Source organism: Chinchilla lanigera, unplaced genomic scaffold (genome assembly GCF_000276665.1).
Source record: "Chinchilla lanigera isolate Chin_1 unplaced genomic scaffold, ChiLan1.0 scaffold00044, whole genome shotgun sequence".
In the NCBI taxonomy this organism is placed as follows: domain Eukaryota; kingdom Metazoa; phylum Chordata; class Mammalia; order Rodentia; family Chinchillidae; genus Chinchilla; species Chinchilla lanigera.
In genome coordinates, this window is record NW_004955445.1 from 18,679,103 (window position 1) to 18,697,141 (window position 18,039).

Sequence of the window (18,039 nt, forward strand, 5' to 3'; positions counted from 1 at the left end):
TAGTTTTAATTTTTGGCATGTAGAAAGCCATTTTTTCCAGCACCATTTATTAAAAAGGCTCTCTTTCTTCCAATGAAGGCATTTGGCTCCCTTGTCAAAGATAAGGTGGCAGAGTATGTTTGCAGTTGTTTCTACATCTTCTAATCTGTTCCACTCACCATCAGATCTGGTTGTTTGCCACTGCCATGCTGTTTTTATCACAGTAGATTTGAGTATAATTTCAAATCAGGGATTGTAATGCCCCCTGCCTTGTCTTTGTTGCCCAGAATTGCTTTTGATATTCTAGGTCTCTTCTAGTTCCAAATTAATTTTAGGATTGTTTTCTCTAATTCTGTGAGGTGTGCTATTGGTATTTTGATTGGTATTGCATTAAATCTGTATAATAACTTTGCAAATGTGGCCATTTTCACTATATTGGTTCTTCCTGCTCAAGGACCAGGGATATATTTGCATTTTCTGATATCCTCATTGATCTCCTTTTTCAGAATACTGTATATTTCAATGTAAAGGTCTTTTACTTTCTTTGTTAGATTGATTTCTTTTTTCTTTTTTCTTTTTTTCTTTTTTTCTTTTTTTTTTTTTTTGTGGGTACCAGGAATTAAACTCAGGACCTAGTGTTAATTTTTTTTTTTGATGTTATTATGAAAAGTTGTTTCCCTAATTTCTCTCTCAGGGGGTTTGTTATTCCTGTACAGGAATGCTATTGATTTTTGAGTGTTGACTTTGTATTCCCTATCTTTTGTATTCAGCTATGCTACTGAATTTGGTTATTAAATTTACAAGTCTCTTGGTGGAGTTTTTGGCAACTTCTATATAGACTATCATGTCATCTGTAAATAATGATAATTTAACGTCCACCTTTCCTATCCTTACTCCTTTTATTTCTTTCTCTTGTCTAATTGCTCTAGCCAGTGTTTCCAGAACTATATTGAATAAGAGTGGTGACAGTGGACATCCTTGTCTTGTTCCTGATTTTAGAATGAAAGCTTTCAGGTTTTATTAATTTAATATGATATTGGCTGTTGGTTTGTCCTAGATGACTTTTATTAGATTGAGATAAAGACCATCTATTCCAACTTTCTATAGGGTTTTTATCATGAATAGGTGTTCGACTTCATCAAACACTTTTTCTGCATCTATTGAGATGATCATATAGTTTTCATCCTTGGCTCTGTTAATGTGGTATATTACATTTATTGCTTGCATATGTTGAACCATCTTGGATCCCTGGGATGACTCCTATTTGGTCATAGTATATAATCTTCTTGATGATTTGCTACATTCTGTTTGCCAGTATTATATTGAAGATTTTTGCATCTAGGTTCATTAGAGAGGTAGGCCTGTAGTTCTCTTTTGGTTAGATACTTCTCCGGTTTTGGTATCAGAGTAATGCTTGCTCCCAGGAATGAATTTGGGAATATTGCTTCCCTTTCAAGTTCATTAAAGAGTTTGAGAAGTAGTGACATTAGATCTTCTGTAAATTTCTTGTAGAATTCAGTAGTGAATCTGTCAGGGCCTGGGCTTTTTTTGTTGGTAGGTTTTTACTTACATCTTCAATTTCACTGACTGATACTGGTTTATTTTGAATTTTTATATCTTCTTGATTCAGCTTTGGTAATTCATATGTATCTAGGAATCTGTCCCTTTCCTTTGTGTTTTCTATCATATCTTCTGGATTTCTACAGGATCTGTTGTGATATCACCCTTTTCATTCCTAACTGCATAGATATGAGTCTTTTCTTTCCTTTTTATGATAAGGTTGAGTAAGGGTTTTCCAATTTTATTTAATCTTTCAATGAACCAACTCTTAAATTCATGGATTCTTTGTGTCATTTTCTTAGTCTCCGTTGCATTAATTTCTGCTCTGATCTTTATAATTTCCTCCATGGTATGAGCTTTAGGCTTGATTTGCTCTTCTTTTTCTATAAGCTTGAGATTCAATGTTAGGTTGTTTATTTGAGCACTTTTTCTGCTATGGGAATTCACTGCTATAAATTTCCCTTACAGGACTGCTTTCATTGCATCCCATAGGTTGCACTAAGTTGCACTGGCATTATCATTTAAGTGTAGAAACTGATTTCTTCTTTAATTCCATCTGTGACCTATTGGCTGTTCAGAAAGGTATTATTCACTTTCCATGTGTTCATGAAGTTCTTGTGGGTTTTTTTGCCATTGAGTTCCCATTTCATTGCACTATACTCAGATAATATGCATGTTATAATTTCAATTCCTTTTCATTTAATTTTCCTTTCCTCATATTCTATGAGCTAGTATGTAGTCTGTTTTGGAGAACATCTCATGTGCAGCTGAAAAGAATGTATATTCTGATATTGGGGGATGGAACACTCTGTAGACATCTATTAAGTCAATTTGATGAGAAATTTGGTTAAGTTTTGATATTTCCTTCTTGATATTTTTGTCTAGTTGATCTGTCTGTGACAATGGGGTATTGAAGTCCCCCATTAAAATTGTATTAGTGAGTAATGGGGGCTGGGGATTTAGCTCAGTGGCAAAGTGCCTGCCTAGAAAGCGCAAGGTTGTGGGTTCAGTTCCCGGTACCGAAGAAAAACCAAAAAAAATAAAATAAAATTGTATTAGTGCTTATTGGATTTTTAATGTCCAATCCCTGATATTTGGTACATATATAGTTATGATTATTATCTCTTCCACTTGGATTGTTTTTACAAGGATATAGTGACCTTCTTTGTCTCTCTTAATCAGTCTTGGTTTGAAATCCACTTTGTCTGCAAATAGAATAGGTACCCCTGGTTTTTCTGGGTTTCTGTTGCAGGGGTATTGTTTTCCGTCCTTTGACTTTCAATCTGTGAATTTCTTTTTGAATAAATGTGTTTCTTGTATGCAGCATATTGTTGGATCTTGCCTCTTGATCTATTCTGACAGTCTGTTTCTTTTGATTGGTGAATTGAGACCATTAACCTTGATGGTTATAACTGATACACATTGACTTATCCTTGTCATGTTATTTTCTTGTCGTTGGTTCCCCTTTCTCCTCTCTGTTTAGTTGCTTGCCTTTCCTGGTAGATTCATTCTGTTGGGGTTCATGGGGTTGTAGTCCTTTTTATCTCTTTCTGAAAGATCCTTCAGGGGCTGGGGATTTAGCTCAGTGGCAAAGCGCCTGCCTGGCAAGCGCAAGGTCGTGAGTTCGGTTCCCGGTACTGGAGAAAAACCAAAAAAAAAAAAAGATATATGAAAGGTCGTGAGTTCGGTTCCCGGTACCGGAGAAAAACCAAAAAAATAAATAAATAAATAAATAAATAAATAAATAAATAAATAAATAAATAAAAGATCCTTCAGAAAATTTTAAATTGCTGGCTTGGTGGTCATGAATTTCTTCAGGTAGTCTTTGTCATGGAAGTATCTTATTTCTCCCATCAATTCTGAAAGATAGTTTTGTGGGGTACATCAATCTGGGTTGGAGGTTGTTTTCTTTTAGGGCTTGAAATACTTTACTCAGAGCTCTCCTTGACTTAAGAATTTGTGTTGAGGGGGCTGGGGATTTAGCTTAGTGTCAAAGCGTCTGCCTGGCAAGTGCAAGGTTGTGAGTTCGGTTCCCGGTACTGGAGAAAAACCAAAAAAAAAAAAAAGAATTTGTGTTAAGGACTCTGCTGTGATTCTGGTGGCTTTCCTTTATAGGTGACTTGTTTCTTTTCTCTAACAGCTTTTAGTATTCTATTCTTGTGTTGCATTTCTGGAATCTTGACTTTTTTTTTATCATGGATAATTAGAATTCTATATGCCTCACTTACTGTATTTCAATTTCATTTTCCCTGCTTAGGAAGTTTTCTGCCATTGCTTTTGTGAACAGGTTTATGTCATTTGTGCTATCTCCTGCCTTTTTTTTTTTTTTTTTTTTTTTACCTCGAATCAATCTTATGTTATTCTTTTTTGCATTATCTAGTAGTTGCTGTATTGATTGTGTGTGTGTGTGTGTGTGGCCCCTTGGTATTTTTAAGAAATCTTTCTTTCATGATCAGTAACCACAGTCCTGGCTTCTATATCTGATATTTGGTCCTCACATTGGCTCATTGTGCTGTGTGTACTTTCAATCAAATTTTTGACCTCCTAGATATCTGTTTGAATGTGTTTCATGGGCTCTGTTTCTTTCCTATGTTGAGCATTCATGGTTTCCATCATTTTCCTAAGCTCCTCTATTTTTTTATCCATATTTGCTCTAGAATCACTAGCATGTCTTTCATTATGGTCACCATCTCTGTAGTTATCTGAGAAATTATGACTTGGTTTTTTTTCTAGAGCCTTATTCATCTGCTCTGTTACTTCCACTATTAGCATTTCAGAGAGTCTAGTTGAGTGATATTTGAATTGTTCCAACTCATTGCCCCCTGGGTTTGCCTTTGGTGAGCTGGAAGTCTGGAGTTGCATCTTGCTTAGTGTTTTCTCATTTTCTATTTTTTTGTCAGTTGAATTTTTGGGTTAATGTTTGTAAAGTGTTTATGGCAGGTAACTTTATTGCTAGTATTGAGAAGCCTTCAGAAATGATTATTTCTCAGAGATGTCTTCCAGGTGTATCTGGCTTTTGAGTTTTGAGTCTATTGCAAGATCCTACCTCTTCAATTTATTGGAGATGAGAAGTTGCTGCCTATTTGGCCTAGCCCCTTGTTCTTTGGCACTGGCTATATATTGTTTATGACCCTTTGGCAATCACAGTCTTGGCCTACCAGGAAGAACAGCTGATTAGAACAATGATGTCACCTTGGCTAAAGTAGTACAATGACTAATAACAGTAGCACCCAAACACAGCTTAGAAAATGACAAACTGTGGTAACTATTAATTTGCTACCTTTAACTGTATAAACTATATTTGGGGTTATATAACAATCTAAAACAAACCAGAAGATTGTATATAGTAAATATGTCCTCAATGTGGAAATTTTACCCTCAGGAGAGAACATTTTAAAAGAGCTAGGGCAAAAAATAGAAGAGGAAGAGATTAGAAGCAAAGCTGGAAGGCAAAGGAAGATTGTATGAAGAACTTTGGGAAACTGGTGGAGAAGATAGGAAGGTAAGAGAAAAAGAAGAGAAAAGAACAGAACAGAACAACAACAAACAAAGCTAGAAACAATGTTCATATTCATTAAAACAACAAGACCAATCAAGAAAAAAACGAGAAAAAAAGTCTACTTCAGGGCATTTCTCTGCTGTCACTGGTAGACAGAGTGGGCAGACAGAACCCAGATCTGTGTTGATTAATCCCAGCAAGCCAGCCATAAGATTTACCTTGGGTAGTAGATAATCCCTGCAAGCCTCACCTGTAGTTCCAATGAAGTTCAATTTTGTTTCTGGCTGTGAGGGTGGAACCTAATTTGTTCAGCCTGCAACATTGTGTGCCTCCTGCTAGCAGCTCCTTGGACAGCCCACTTTCCTCCTTTCTTCCTCATGTAGCTATATGCCAGTGTTCACTACTCTACCATCTCCCCAGAAGTCTCATAGTTACTCCTGAGCCAGTGGTTCATTCATTCATTCGTCAAATAATTTTTAAGCACCTATCTGAAGCACTATTCTTGGCAAACAGACAAAAGATCTGTGTCCTTGGAAGCCTATTGGAGGGGTATAAAAAGCAATATAGAATAATAAAATGAATGAGAAAGTAATACGTGCCTTGAGTAAAACTCAGTGCAGCTTGATGTGGTGGTGCACACCTGTAATCCCAGCACTCAGGAAGCTGAGGAAGCAGGATCATTGTGAGTTCAAGACCAACCTGGGCTACAAAGTGAGTTTAAGGCCAGCCTGAACTGCATAGGGAGATCCTGTCTCAAAAAAGACAAAAAAAAAAAAAAAATCCTCAATGCATTATTTATGGGCAGATAGGAATCTGACATTTATGCTGGTTAGAGAAAGCCTCATTGATAAGGTGACATTTGCTCAAAACCTTATAAGAAATCAGAACAGATCATAACCTATCCTAGGCAGAGGGGAAACTTAAGTTTAGACTATTATTGGCCTTTTCGAGGAACAGGAAAAAAGATAATAAGATTGGAGTGATTTGAAATGACCTTAGAGAATAATAGGAGACTATATCATATGGGCACTTGGAGGCAATAGAGTCTTGGTTGTTACTGTAAATGAAATGTGAGTTTGTAGCAAAAGAAAGGATTGTGGCTGTTAGGTAGAAAATAGTGATGGTACAAGGAAACCAGGAAGACAGTTTATCAGCTGTTGTAATAACCCAGGTAAAAGGGTGACTCAGACCAGGGTTTGTATTAGAGGAGGTGGTGGAAAGGTGGTGGAAAGATTCTGTGGAAATTTTAGAGGAACAGAAAACAAGATTTGTTGATAGGTTGGATATAGGGTTCTGAAAAAAAGACAATAGTTTGGAAGGCCCCAAGGGTATTAGCCTAATCAGTTTTAAGAATGGAGTTGCTGTTTACTGAATTACGAAAAGCAGGTTTAGAGTTTGGATTTGGATGTGTCAGGTTGGAAATGCCTGTCCAAGTACAGTCATCACTGAGTATCATTGGTTGTAGGACACACAGGCACACACACCACAGATATCAAACTCATGCTGATGCACGAGTCTCCGGTTTAAAATGACATAGTATTTTATATATATCTTACACACATCCTCTTGTACACTTTATCTTAAAACACTCAATACAGTATAAATAGTTGTTATATGTATTATTTAGGAACAGTGACAAGGATAAGTTGTATGTGTTCAGTGTTACAGGGGTTTTCTTCCAAGTATTTTGATCTGTGATTGTTTGACTCTGTGTATGTGTGGCCCACAGATAACTGAAGGCCAACTGTATAGATGTTTAATAGGTAATTGGGTTTGTCAATCTGGAGTTCAAGGGAGGGATCTGGGCTAGAGATGGAAATGTAGGGGTCATAAGGACAAATAAGTACAGATAGACTGAGCCTAGAATAGGTCACCATGGAGGGGTCTGAGAGGTGAAAGTATTAGGATTATGTGCCTTTTATTCTTAGGCTTTTTAATATTAGTTACACTAGTTGATTTTCAAATGTTGAGCCAGCCTTGCATCCCTGGAATTACTTCACTTCATTATGGTGTGTAATTCTTTTTGCATATTGCTGAGTTATATTTCCAGATATTTTGTTTAGGACTTTTGCATGTATCTTCATGAGGGAACTTCATCTGTATTTTGTCTAGTTTTTGTATTGTCGTTGGTTTTGGTGCCAGGGTAGTACTAATTTCATAAAATGGATCGGAAAGTGTTTCTCCCTCTTCTTTTTCTGGAGCAAATCCCACCAAACATTTAAAAAAGAATTAACATCAATTCTATGTTGTGCATGAAAAAATTTAATCATAGATACTTTTTTATTTTTATCAGATAATTCTAACATCTTTGTCAACTTGGAGGTTTCTTTTCTTTCCAAAGATACTGAGTTTTCCTCTGATGTGCTGAAGTCTCTTCGCTGGGTTCCTCCGGATCTTTTCACGATGACTGTGAGTCCTTTCAGAGCAGTGCTACATTTTCTGGAATGTCAACAGTCTAATTGCTGAGAATGGTCTTTATTCTCACAATAGAGGTGGCAAAGAACCAGTTAACTCTTACATCCCTTCCTTCTTCAAGAGCTTAGCACAGTGTATGATATGTAGTATAAGTCTTCAGAGTACTGAAGGCTTAATGTTTATCCACCTTGTTTTACTTATTTATTAAACATGAGTGAGTGGGAAGTGCTTGGCTGACACTACCAGATACAGAAAAATAACAAGTGGCAACACTAAAAGATACACCATGTGATTGGGGGAAGAGGCAAATAAATTCATCATTTTAACCAAAGACAGCAGTCTTACAGCATGCTTTGTATGCTACTGCTAGGTGAAGTATTGAACAAGTATTTCTCTATGTAGGCAGACTGTACATGTTGTAGGTTTCCTTTTCTTAACTGGTCGTAAGACTGACCTTGTGAACTTTTAAGATCATGGATTCCCAAACATACCCACCCTGCCCCAAAACAGATTCTGATTCAGTAGCTCTGGTTTGGAACCTAGGAATCTGTCCTTAAATTGTTCCCCTAGATTCTGGTAAGTAGCCAGGTTAGGAAGCTCTGGTATAGTGGAAAAAGTATGTGCAACGTTTGAAGTGAGTCAGGCTTGAGATGAATCCCATGTCTGACACTTGCTTACCATGTAAGCATCACTTAGCCTCTCAGCCTTGAGGGTGAGAGATTTATATACATGAAATACTGTCATGTGATGGATATTTTGAACAATAATAATAACAACAAAAACCTCTCTTCTTCAGTAATTTGTATCAGTAGTTGTGAATTCCTCTCTATGGGGTCAAAACCCAGTCATCCTTTCCATAGGCTGATCACTAAAATTTGGAAGTTTTAGACATCATTTTACTTATCAAATTTATTTTTTGTGGAAGAAGCTAGAATTTATGGAAATCACCCAGCCAGTTACTATAGAATCAGAACTAGAACCAGGTCATAAAATTTCTATTCTGATGCTTACCCTGTCTCCGTCTTGGAAACCTGAAAGTGGGCCAGGATACAGCCAAAATCTAGAACTGTGATTGCCCCCAAAAGTGGATATAATAAGATCTTCCCTTAATGGATGAACTACCTATTCGAAAAATAACTCACCCCAAGAGAAGAGAAATATGGCAGTTTTTACCCAGAATCCAGTTCAGGCATAGCTGATACAAAAATTCTACTGATGAAACAACCAGATTTTAGAATATTATTTTTTTAATTTAATTTATTTAATTTTAGAATATTATCAATTCAATAAGCATTTATTAAATACCTATTCTATGCTAGAAGCAATAAATAAGCCAGTCAAAGATCTCTGTCTCCTAGAGCTTATATTCCAGTAAAGAGAGAAGATAAACAGGTAGATAATCTTTGACAGCTGGTGTTAAGTACTGTGAAGGAAATTTTAAAAGGCAGAAAATGAGACAGGAGATAGCCCTCCAGAGTAGGGAGGAGTGGAGGTGGGATGGAGTTTGTAATAAGGACAATCAGAGAAGGCCTCAGTTAGAAGTCACATTTGAGCAAATCCCTAAAAAAGGCAAGGGAGCAAGCCATGAGGATATGTGTGAGAAAAGCAAATGGAAAGGCCAGGAGCACAGAATCTGTCAGAGTATCACCCAGGGTGAAGCCTGGCTCAGGTGCCACGATGGCATCTTTGTCTTTTTTTTTTATTTGTATTAGATGCTATGCCTTTTCTTCCCTCTGGCCTGTGCTTGTGATGCCCTTTTACCTTGAGCAGCCTTCTCATACAGCCCCAGCCGTGTAGTGTTCCCATCCCAATACAAATCCTTCCTCCCTAGCTACCAAGCTCTGTTGATATTCATTCTATCCTTCTCTCCCATTTTTCACTTTTTGCTTTATAATACAGTAAGTACCTTTTGAGCCGCCATCTTGTCCTCTAAGTGTCTTTAAATATAACACCTTATCCTAGACAGTGTTTCTTTTGCCTTCATCACCTGTGCACCATGGCCCAGAGATTTTAAATAGCTCATTTCTGTAACAAGACAGAAAGAGGTAGAAAGTAGGGGGAAAGACTTGCCAAGGAAGTGAGTTTATTCATATTCTCCAGTTGCAGATCTCTTTTGCCACCTCTGCAGTGGCTACTTCTCAGGACCACAGTTGGGGTCCACTAAACTAGGGTTTAGATGGCCATTAGCTGGGGAGAACAGTTTATTCATGCTTATGTTTATTTGCTTACTATCTTTACTTACTGTCTCTTGATCATTTTCTCTACTCACCCAGAGAATGATTTTGTTCTGCATGCCTCATCCCGGAATACTTCCTAAGCTAGAATGTTTCTGTCACTGTTAGTTTTATAAGCATTAAACTTTGCAGAAACACCACTTTAGATAATCAGGGTTGCACTCTATAGGAATAGAATCTAGGACTCTTAAGGCTCTAAATCTCTAAACAATTTCTTCTGTAATATTGTCACACAAGTATGATTTCATGATCATCCCATAAAGCTATGTGATTGCCTTTTATAGTTATATCAGAGTAGCAGTGTGTTATATTGTCTTCCTTACAGAAATCTGGTTTATGTATTTCTGAGCCTTAATGCATTCTTTAGATCTCTGTAGTAAATCTACATCTACAGTATATAGCATTTCATGAGAGAATATACCACAGTTTATCCATTCTGCTGTAAATGGACATTTGGGTAGTTTCTGTTTTAGGGTGATTTTAGATGGTGTATTCCAGATGTATTCTTTTGGAAAAACATGTACATTTCTGTTGAATACATGTTGGAGAGTAGAATGACTAGATCATAGGGCATGTGTATGTTCACCTTTAAAATGATAGATACTGCCACAGTTCCACACTAATTGTACCAATTTATACTTCTAGGACAGTAAATGAGAGTTCTAATGACTTCATATCCTGTCAACACCTAATTTTCCTTTGCTTGGTTTTTGGTTTTTGGTTTTTCTGGTTTTTTGAGACAGGTCTTGAAATGCAGTTCAGGCTGGCCTTGAACTATGTAGCCCAGGCTGGTCTCATACTTGCAGCAATCCTCTTGCTTTAGTCTCCTAGCTGCTGAGATTACAGGGATGTGCCATCACACCTGCTTCCTCTTTTTTTTTTTTTTTTTTTTAATTTAGCACTTTTGGTGGATGTTCAGTGGTTTTTCATTGTGGTTTTTAATTGCATTTCTCTGACTAATTATGTTGAATGTTCTTTAATTGTTGGTTGACATTTGGATAGCCTTTGTTATGATGTATACAAGTCTTTTTTCATGTTTTTGTTGGTTATCATTTTCTTAATGGCTTATTTTTTAAAACCTTTTATATATTCCATTTAAATACTTGATATGAGTGTTTTGTTTTGTTGTTGTTGTTGTTTGTTTGTTTGTTTGTTTGTTTTCCGGTACCAGGAATTGAACTCACAACGTTGTCGCACTTGCCAGGCAGGCAGTGTGCCACTGAGCTAAATCCCCAGCCCCTAATATGAGTGTTTCATCAGATAAATAGCCAATATCTTCCCTCATTATGAGTTGCTGTTTCACTCTCTTAATAGTGTATATTGATGAACAGGTCTTATTCTTAATGTTATTTAGTTTATTCTTTTAATTTTATGTATCTGTTTAAAACATCTGCCCACTCGAAGTTCACAAAAATAGTTTTTGTTTTCCTTGGAAAGCTTCGTTTTATATATCACATTTAAAATTAGTGTGAGATGAAATCCAGGTAGATGAAAGATACATGTGCATATATACATACATACATACAGTGCTTCCCTCTTACAGTTTTGTTTTCTGTGATCAGCCATCTTCAAAAATACTAATATTTTAATTGGCTCTCTCAAAAAGATTAAATTCACATAAGTTTTATTACACTATGTTATAGTTCTTCTATTTTATTATTAATCTTACTATGTCTAATTTGATAATTAAACTTAATCATATATATGAAAAAACATATGTATTTTTAAGTGCTATCTGTGGTTTCAGGAAGATATTCCACTGTGTGTATTGTGTATTTTTTAATATTGATAGACAGATAACATGATACCGTTAACTGACAAGACCATTCTTTCTTGCACTTCATTTTATTGTCACTTTTGTTAGGTGTATGTACCTAGATCTGGACTCTGTGTGATGCTATTTCTGAGCTTTATTCTTCTCCATTAACCTGTTTTTGTTTATTCCAATACACTAATTATTGTATCTTTACAGTAAATCTTGAAATAGGATTCTGTAAGTTTTCCACTTTCATTCTTTTTGTTCAGAATTGTCTTTGCTCTTCTAGGTTCTTTACATTCCCATAAAATTTTTGGAGTCATCATGCTATTTTTTTTTTTTTTTTTTTACAAAACTCCTGTTGGAATTTTGATTGAGATTATGTTGATTCTACCAGTAGTTCTCATTCAGGGGTGGTTTTTGTCCTCCACAGAATATTTGGTAATGGCTAGGCCCATTTTTGATTGTCACAACTGAAGGGGTGCTAAGAGTACATAGTGGATAGATGGATAGCCAAGATCTAAAGGCCAAAGATTCTCCTAAAGATCCTAAAATGCACAGTATAGCTCTCCACCAACAAATTATTATTCAATCAAAAATGTCAGTAGTGCTACTGTTAAGAAACTCTGAATTAATGTAATCACTATTCTAATAGGGCTTCTAACTATCTTGTTTGTTTTCTGTTTGGCTCATCAGTTTTATTTTTTCCTAATTTTTACCTTTTGAATTAATCAAAAATATTCCTTTTTTACTGCCATATAAACTTGCTAGATAGATGTTCCTTTATAATTATCTTAGAAATTATCCATCAGATTTCAACATGCATTCAGCATCTTGACATGTTACAGTCTAATACAAATTATTTTAATGCTTCCTGATACTGTCAGAATCTTAGAACACTTAACTCTTTCTCCCTCCCTGCCTTTTGTGCATTTTTATTCCCTTGCATTTTAATTTTATATTTACTAATACTACAAGAGACATAATAGTTACTGTTTTGTACAATTAATGCTTTTGTATTGACCTTTTCCATTTTCTTCATTCCTGACATTTCCATGCATCTAGGTTCATTTTCTTTTTTTTTCCTTTAGTACAGCCCTGATAGCAATTACTTCCTTTTTTTTTTTTTTTTTTTCTTTTTTTCCCTTCAAACATCTTTATTTTATCCTTTTTGCAGTGCTGGGGATGGAACCCAGGGCCTCACACATGCTAGGCAAAAGTATTCTACCACTATACTGCATCCTCATCCATGCTTTAATTTTTGAAAGATGTTCTTGTAGGGTATAAAACTCAAGATTGTTATTTTCTTTTTCTTTTTTTTTTGTGGGGGGGGCATTACTGACAGTCGAACTCAGGACCTCACACTTGCCAGACAGGTGCTGTGCCATTGAGCTAAATCCCTGGCCCCAAGATTGTTATTTTCTTCTGGTGCCTTAAAGATACAGTGACACCTCAGTGCTTGTCATTAATTGGTTCTATAAATTGTGGTAAGTACCAAAAATGATGAGTACTAAACAAATTGTCTTGCCTGGAAAGGGTAGCGAGTCACAAGGCAATTGACACTGACAAATTCTAGCTTGTGTGTCAAGTGCCAAACAAATGATGGATAACAGGACAAAATTTTCACATCAAAATTGATGAGTATCAATTTATGACTATGTTTTCATGACTTCTGGATTTTGTCATTTCTCTTGAAGTCATTCGCCTGACTATAATGTATCTGTGATTTTTTTTCAATCGAGCAACTTAAGATTTGTTGAGTTTCTTGAATCTGTGAGTTGCTATCTTTCATTTGTTTTGGACATTTTAATATTGCTTCAGCGTTATGCTCTGTCTTCTGAGACTTATTTCAAATGAGGCCTGTTTGTATATTCCACTTATCTTTTATCATTTGTATTTACCATTCTTTCTTTGTTTGCTTTGAGTTTGAAAGCTTGTTTGTTTTTGAGACAGTTTCTCACTATGCAGTTCAGGCTGGCCTTAAACTCACTATGTAGCCCAGGCTGGCCTCAAACTCACTGCAAACCTCCTGCCTCAGCCTCTCAAGTGCTGGGATTACAGGCATGTGCTACCACACCCAGCTTGGGTATTTCTTTTATTGATTGGTCTTCCAAATCATTAATCTTGCCTTCTATTAAGTCCCTTACAGTAGATGCTGTATTTCTCCATTCTGGAGTGTACATTTGGTGTTGTTGGTTTTTTGTTTTTTGTTTTCCTCATAGATTCTGATCATTTCTATGGTAAAATTCCTTATCCTTTCATTCACATTGCCTTTTTTTTTTTTTTTTTTGGTATGCCTACTTGAAAAAGGAAAGATTTTCAAATTTATTTTAAAGAAAAGCATATGAATACAGGCATGGTAGTGCATGCCTTTAATCCCAGCACTCTGGAAGATAGAGGCCAGAGGATCAAGTTCAGGCCCAGCGTGGGCAACTTAGCAAGTCCCTGTCTCAAAAATTAAAAAGGGCTGGGGATATAGCTCAGTGCTAAGACCCTGGGTGCAATCCCCCCAGTACAAAAAGAAAAAAGAGAAGCTTTTTGAAGAATAGTAACTATACATAGAGGACATTTTGTAAAAACATAAGTGAGTCACAATTTATGCTACCAAAATATTTTTGATTGAACATGTAAAAGTAAAAATCTAGCTAAAAATAAAATAAACTATGATCTTGGAATTCAGTAACTATGCATAATCAACTTTTAAGTATAAGTAAATGAGTTCAGTTTAACTCATGTTAAACAGAACATATTAAATTTTTGGAATTTTCTAGTTTAGTTTTAATGTCCTCAATCACCTGTTTAAAAGAAGACAGTGTATAACATCTTAGAGTAGGAGAAGTTACTTTAAAAGAAAGATAATTTTCCTCTGTATTTTGACAATATTAATCTCATTTATTTTAGAAGACTTGACTGTTAACTCCAGTATTTGAGTTGTTTATGAGTCTGCTTTTATTACCTACTTTTCCTCTTGATTAGCATTGTTTTGACTCTTTACATGTTCAAAACATTATTATATACAAAGTATTATATGAAGGTATATTAGTGGTCCCATGTAGTTTATCATGCTCCCGAGAGATTTGTCTTTCTTCTGCTAGGTTAACAGACTAGGAAGTTGAGTGCTTCATTTTCATCAGGGATCACCCTGGATTATTGCTATCAGTATGAGGAAGGTTCACACTTAAACTGGTTCATCCTTGTTAGACAGTGATCCTCCAGTGCTTTGATGAGTTTTGTGTTTACCCGGAATTGAAAGAGTACAGAGTCAGTTCTGCTCTTCCAAGGCATTCAGCTTACTTAGTTCTTAAGCCTAACCTCACAAGCAATTTCAAAATTTACTAAGTCTTGAGAAAACACCAACCATGTTTTAGGTCTCTCAGATCTTCAGTTTTATCACTTTAGCTTTGCAAAACACCAAATGTTATGGTTGATACATTGTGTCAAATTGCATTCTAAAAGCTTAACAAAAGTAATTCAGCATGGTAAGGACATGCCCTTACCACTGCAGGATGTTGGATGTTGTACGTTGTGTCAGCTTGAGAAGTTTAAAAGTTTAAGTGATTCAGCAGGGAGCCAGGGTCCTTACTTTGTAAAAATCCTCAGTGTGTGGAAGAGGTGGGCATGGAGATGGTATGGGTGTGGGCAGATACCGGGCATATAAATAAGGGAGGAAAGAGGTTTGTTTTCCCCCTTTGTGCTCTTGCTGCTTTTGCTATGTTCTGCTGCCTTGGACTGTTGCCCCCGTGCCATGCCACCCTGCCTTGGAGCCAGCTGATTACACACTGAAATCTCCACAAACTATGAGCTAAATAAACTTTTCCTTCCTTAATTTTGGGCATCAGGTACTTTGTCCCAGCAACAAAAAAAAAGTAACCAAGACACCAAATATATACTGATTCCTCTGTTCTCAACAACAGCCTTCTTCTAGAAGTTTTGTATTTGGAGATCCATCAACTACATTTTTATCTCTCCAGTCCCTTGTGACCATTATGTTTCTCTTTCCCATGACAGCCATGTCCTGATCCTGAGCCCATGTACAGAATCAACAAATAAACTGAGGGGACGGAGGAGGCACAGCTATTGATTGTTGACTCTGAATATTCTTCCCTTCCCAGACTATTGGTTCATCTAGCCCATGTTGCTTCCATAAGTATTAAATGCTTTAAGAAATGTTTTGTGTAAGTTATTTGGATTTTTCTAGTCATCATCAGTAGTATTGACCTGCTATACTCTTACTGTATCCTCCTTGAAAGCAGAATCTATACAGACGTTCTTGAGTGCTTGTCAGGTGCCAAGTGTTCTTCATGCTTCCGGGTGTAGGATTACCTCTGCCCTCAAAGAGTTCCAGTCTAAGGTAGGTAAGACACATGATACGTAATAATAATATCTGTCCAGTGTTGTAAGAGAGGTGTGAACCATAGTAAGAGAAAGGAAACAGATATGAACTAGCACCACTTGTTTAGAAAGTTTCGAGTTTTATAATTTTTGTATGGTTACAGTTTAGAGTTCAGCAGTAAAACTAGAATAGTAAGATTGGCAAGAGATGGGCATAGGCCTAAAGGTAAAGAGCCCTGTCAGCCATGGTAAAAAGGTGTTTGTGCTTTACATAGGGTGTGGAGAGCAGTTGAATTTTAAATGTGGAGGAAAAGGACCAGACTTTGTTGTAGAAAGATTACTTATCAGTGTGAAATTTGGAGTCCAGAAGGGCATGCATACAAAACAAGATGCCAGAGAGGAAACTGTTGCAATTGACCCAACATGGAATACATGATCATCATTATTAGTGGATTTAAAAGATGTTGAAGGAGTAGAATTGATGTAATACAGGGAATGATGGGATTAAAATGGAAGTGAAAGAAGACAGAAATTCAAAGGTTTTTAGCTTAATTAAGGAATGAATCACAAAGGAAATACAGTAGAAAAAGCAGTCGAGTTCAGTTTTGGAATGCTATGTGTTCCCGTTCACTAACTTTTAACAGTTTTTGTTGTATAGCCTAAGGGCTTAGTTTGTGATCTACCCCTTGGGGGATCCCAAGTTACCATTATGAAATTTCCAAGGTGAATAAGACATAGACCACTACCCTCACCCCAGCTTTAGCAAGAGACCCTCTGATTTTGTCTTAAACATTTTATGTAAAGAAAGTTTTCAATGCTAAAAGAAAAAAAATTATCAGTTTTTCATTCATCTTCCCATCTTAGATCTCTGTTTGAACAGGTTCCTTTCTCAAGTAGCTTCCCCTGGTAAGTTGTATAGGTGATACTTCCTCTAAATCTTTGCATGTTGCTCTCCCACCTTGAAGGAGGAGGAGAACATCTTAGCTGGATATAAGGTTTGGGGACCATAATCCTTTATTCATAGTCAGTAGATGCTGTTCCACTGTGTTTTAGCCTACATTGTTGCAAATGAGCTCAAAGCTGATCCATTTTTCTTTTGTAAGTTGTTTCTTCCTAAAAGTATGTATGATTTTTCTTTTCATCTTAGAGTTCAGGAATTTTACCAGAATGTGACTAGATAGGTACCTTTTGACTCTGAATATTCAGATAACTCTTTTGGCAGCTAAGGGAAATGTTTCAGATACTTGTTTACTCTAGCCCTCTGTGTGTTCCTTTTTCTCCTTCCAAATTCCCAATTACTCACATGTTGTTTTCCTGCCTCTATCCTCCAAGTCTCCTAGTTTCCGTCCCTGTATTCCTGTTCAGAGGTTTAGAATGGCTCTGCTCGATCTTCTGCTTACTGGGTCTCAGCAATTAGCCATCTTCTTTTTGTTAAACTTTTTTTGGTGTGGAAAATTGTTGGGGGGTTTTGTTTTGGTTTTTTGGTTTTTTGGTTTTGGTTTTTTGAGACAGGGTCTCGCTATGTAGTTCAGGGTCTGGCTTTAAACTCACTGGTTAGCCCAGGCTGGCTTCAAACTCACAGCAACCCTCCTGTCTCAGCCTCCTAAGTGCTGGCATTACAGGCATGTGGCACCGCACATGGCTCAAAAATCGTATTTTCACCTCTAAGAAATACCTTTGTCCTATAATTGAACTTAATTGCTTTTATTTTTAGTGCTTTTGTTAATCTAAGGTTCACCACCTCAAGGAGTTCTGAAATGTTTTTCTTCCCTTTTACTGCAAGGTCCCATTAAGCAGTTGCCTTCCCTTCCTACTTATTAATCCAACCACCAGTCCCTCAGGCAGGGGACAGCACAGCAGCCTCTGGACCATCACTGTGTGAGCTGATGCCCATGGGGTGTCATTAGTCCTCAGCCAGGCTTCATGGGTTCCATGCCAGGCATTTTCCTAACCTACAATGATGACTTGAGCATCTTCCCTTCCATGGCTTCTTGGAACCACAGAGACCAGGAGATTCCCTCCACCCAAGAAACCTCACGGAGACCAGCAGTGCCCTTCCTGACTGGGTCCTTGGAGCTCAGTAGGCTGGCTTCTCTCTAGGATGTCAGAGTCCTGAATGTGCCTAGACCCCTTCCTTGACCAGAGGGGAAAAGCCTCACCAACAGTCTCTGGATGGACCAGGTCTCAGCCCATACCTCTAGATACCACTGACCTACTAGTCATAGCCACTGGTATCAGGAGTCCTCATTGAATTGTAAGTAGAG

At 36.9% G+C, this 18,039-nt stretch overlaps 1 protein-coding gene across 8 annotated transcripts in view; it reads left to right on the top strand.

The window, feature by feature from the left end:
- The window catches only part of Tti1 (TELO2 interacting protein 1), a 53,228-nt gene that overhangs the window by 2,818 nt on the left and 32,371 nt on the right, over positions 1 to 18,039 (top strand). For 3 of the 8 annotated variants that reach the window (XM_005392545.2, XM_013518304.1, XM_013518305.1), the window contains exon 2: positions 7,380 to 7,447. The exons of 2 other annotated variants lie outside the window; for them this stretch is intronic. The gene's annotated coding sequence lies outside the window, so the exon portion shown is untranslated. Of the gene's footprint in view, positions 1 to 7,379; positions 7,448 to 15,696; positions 15,795 to 18,039 lie in introns of all 8 variants that reach the window. 3 more of the 8 variants (XM_005392546.2, XM_013518303.1, XM_005392544.2) reach the window with 2 other exon arrangements.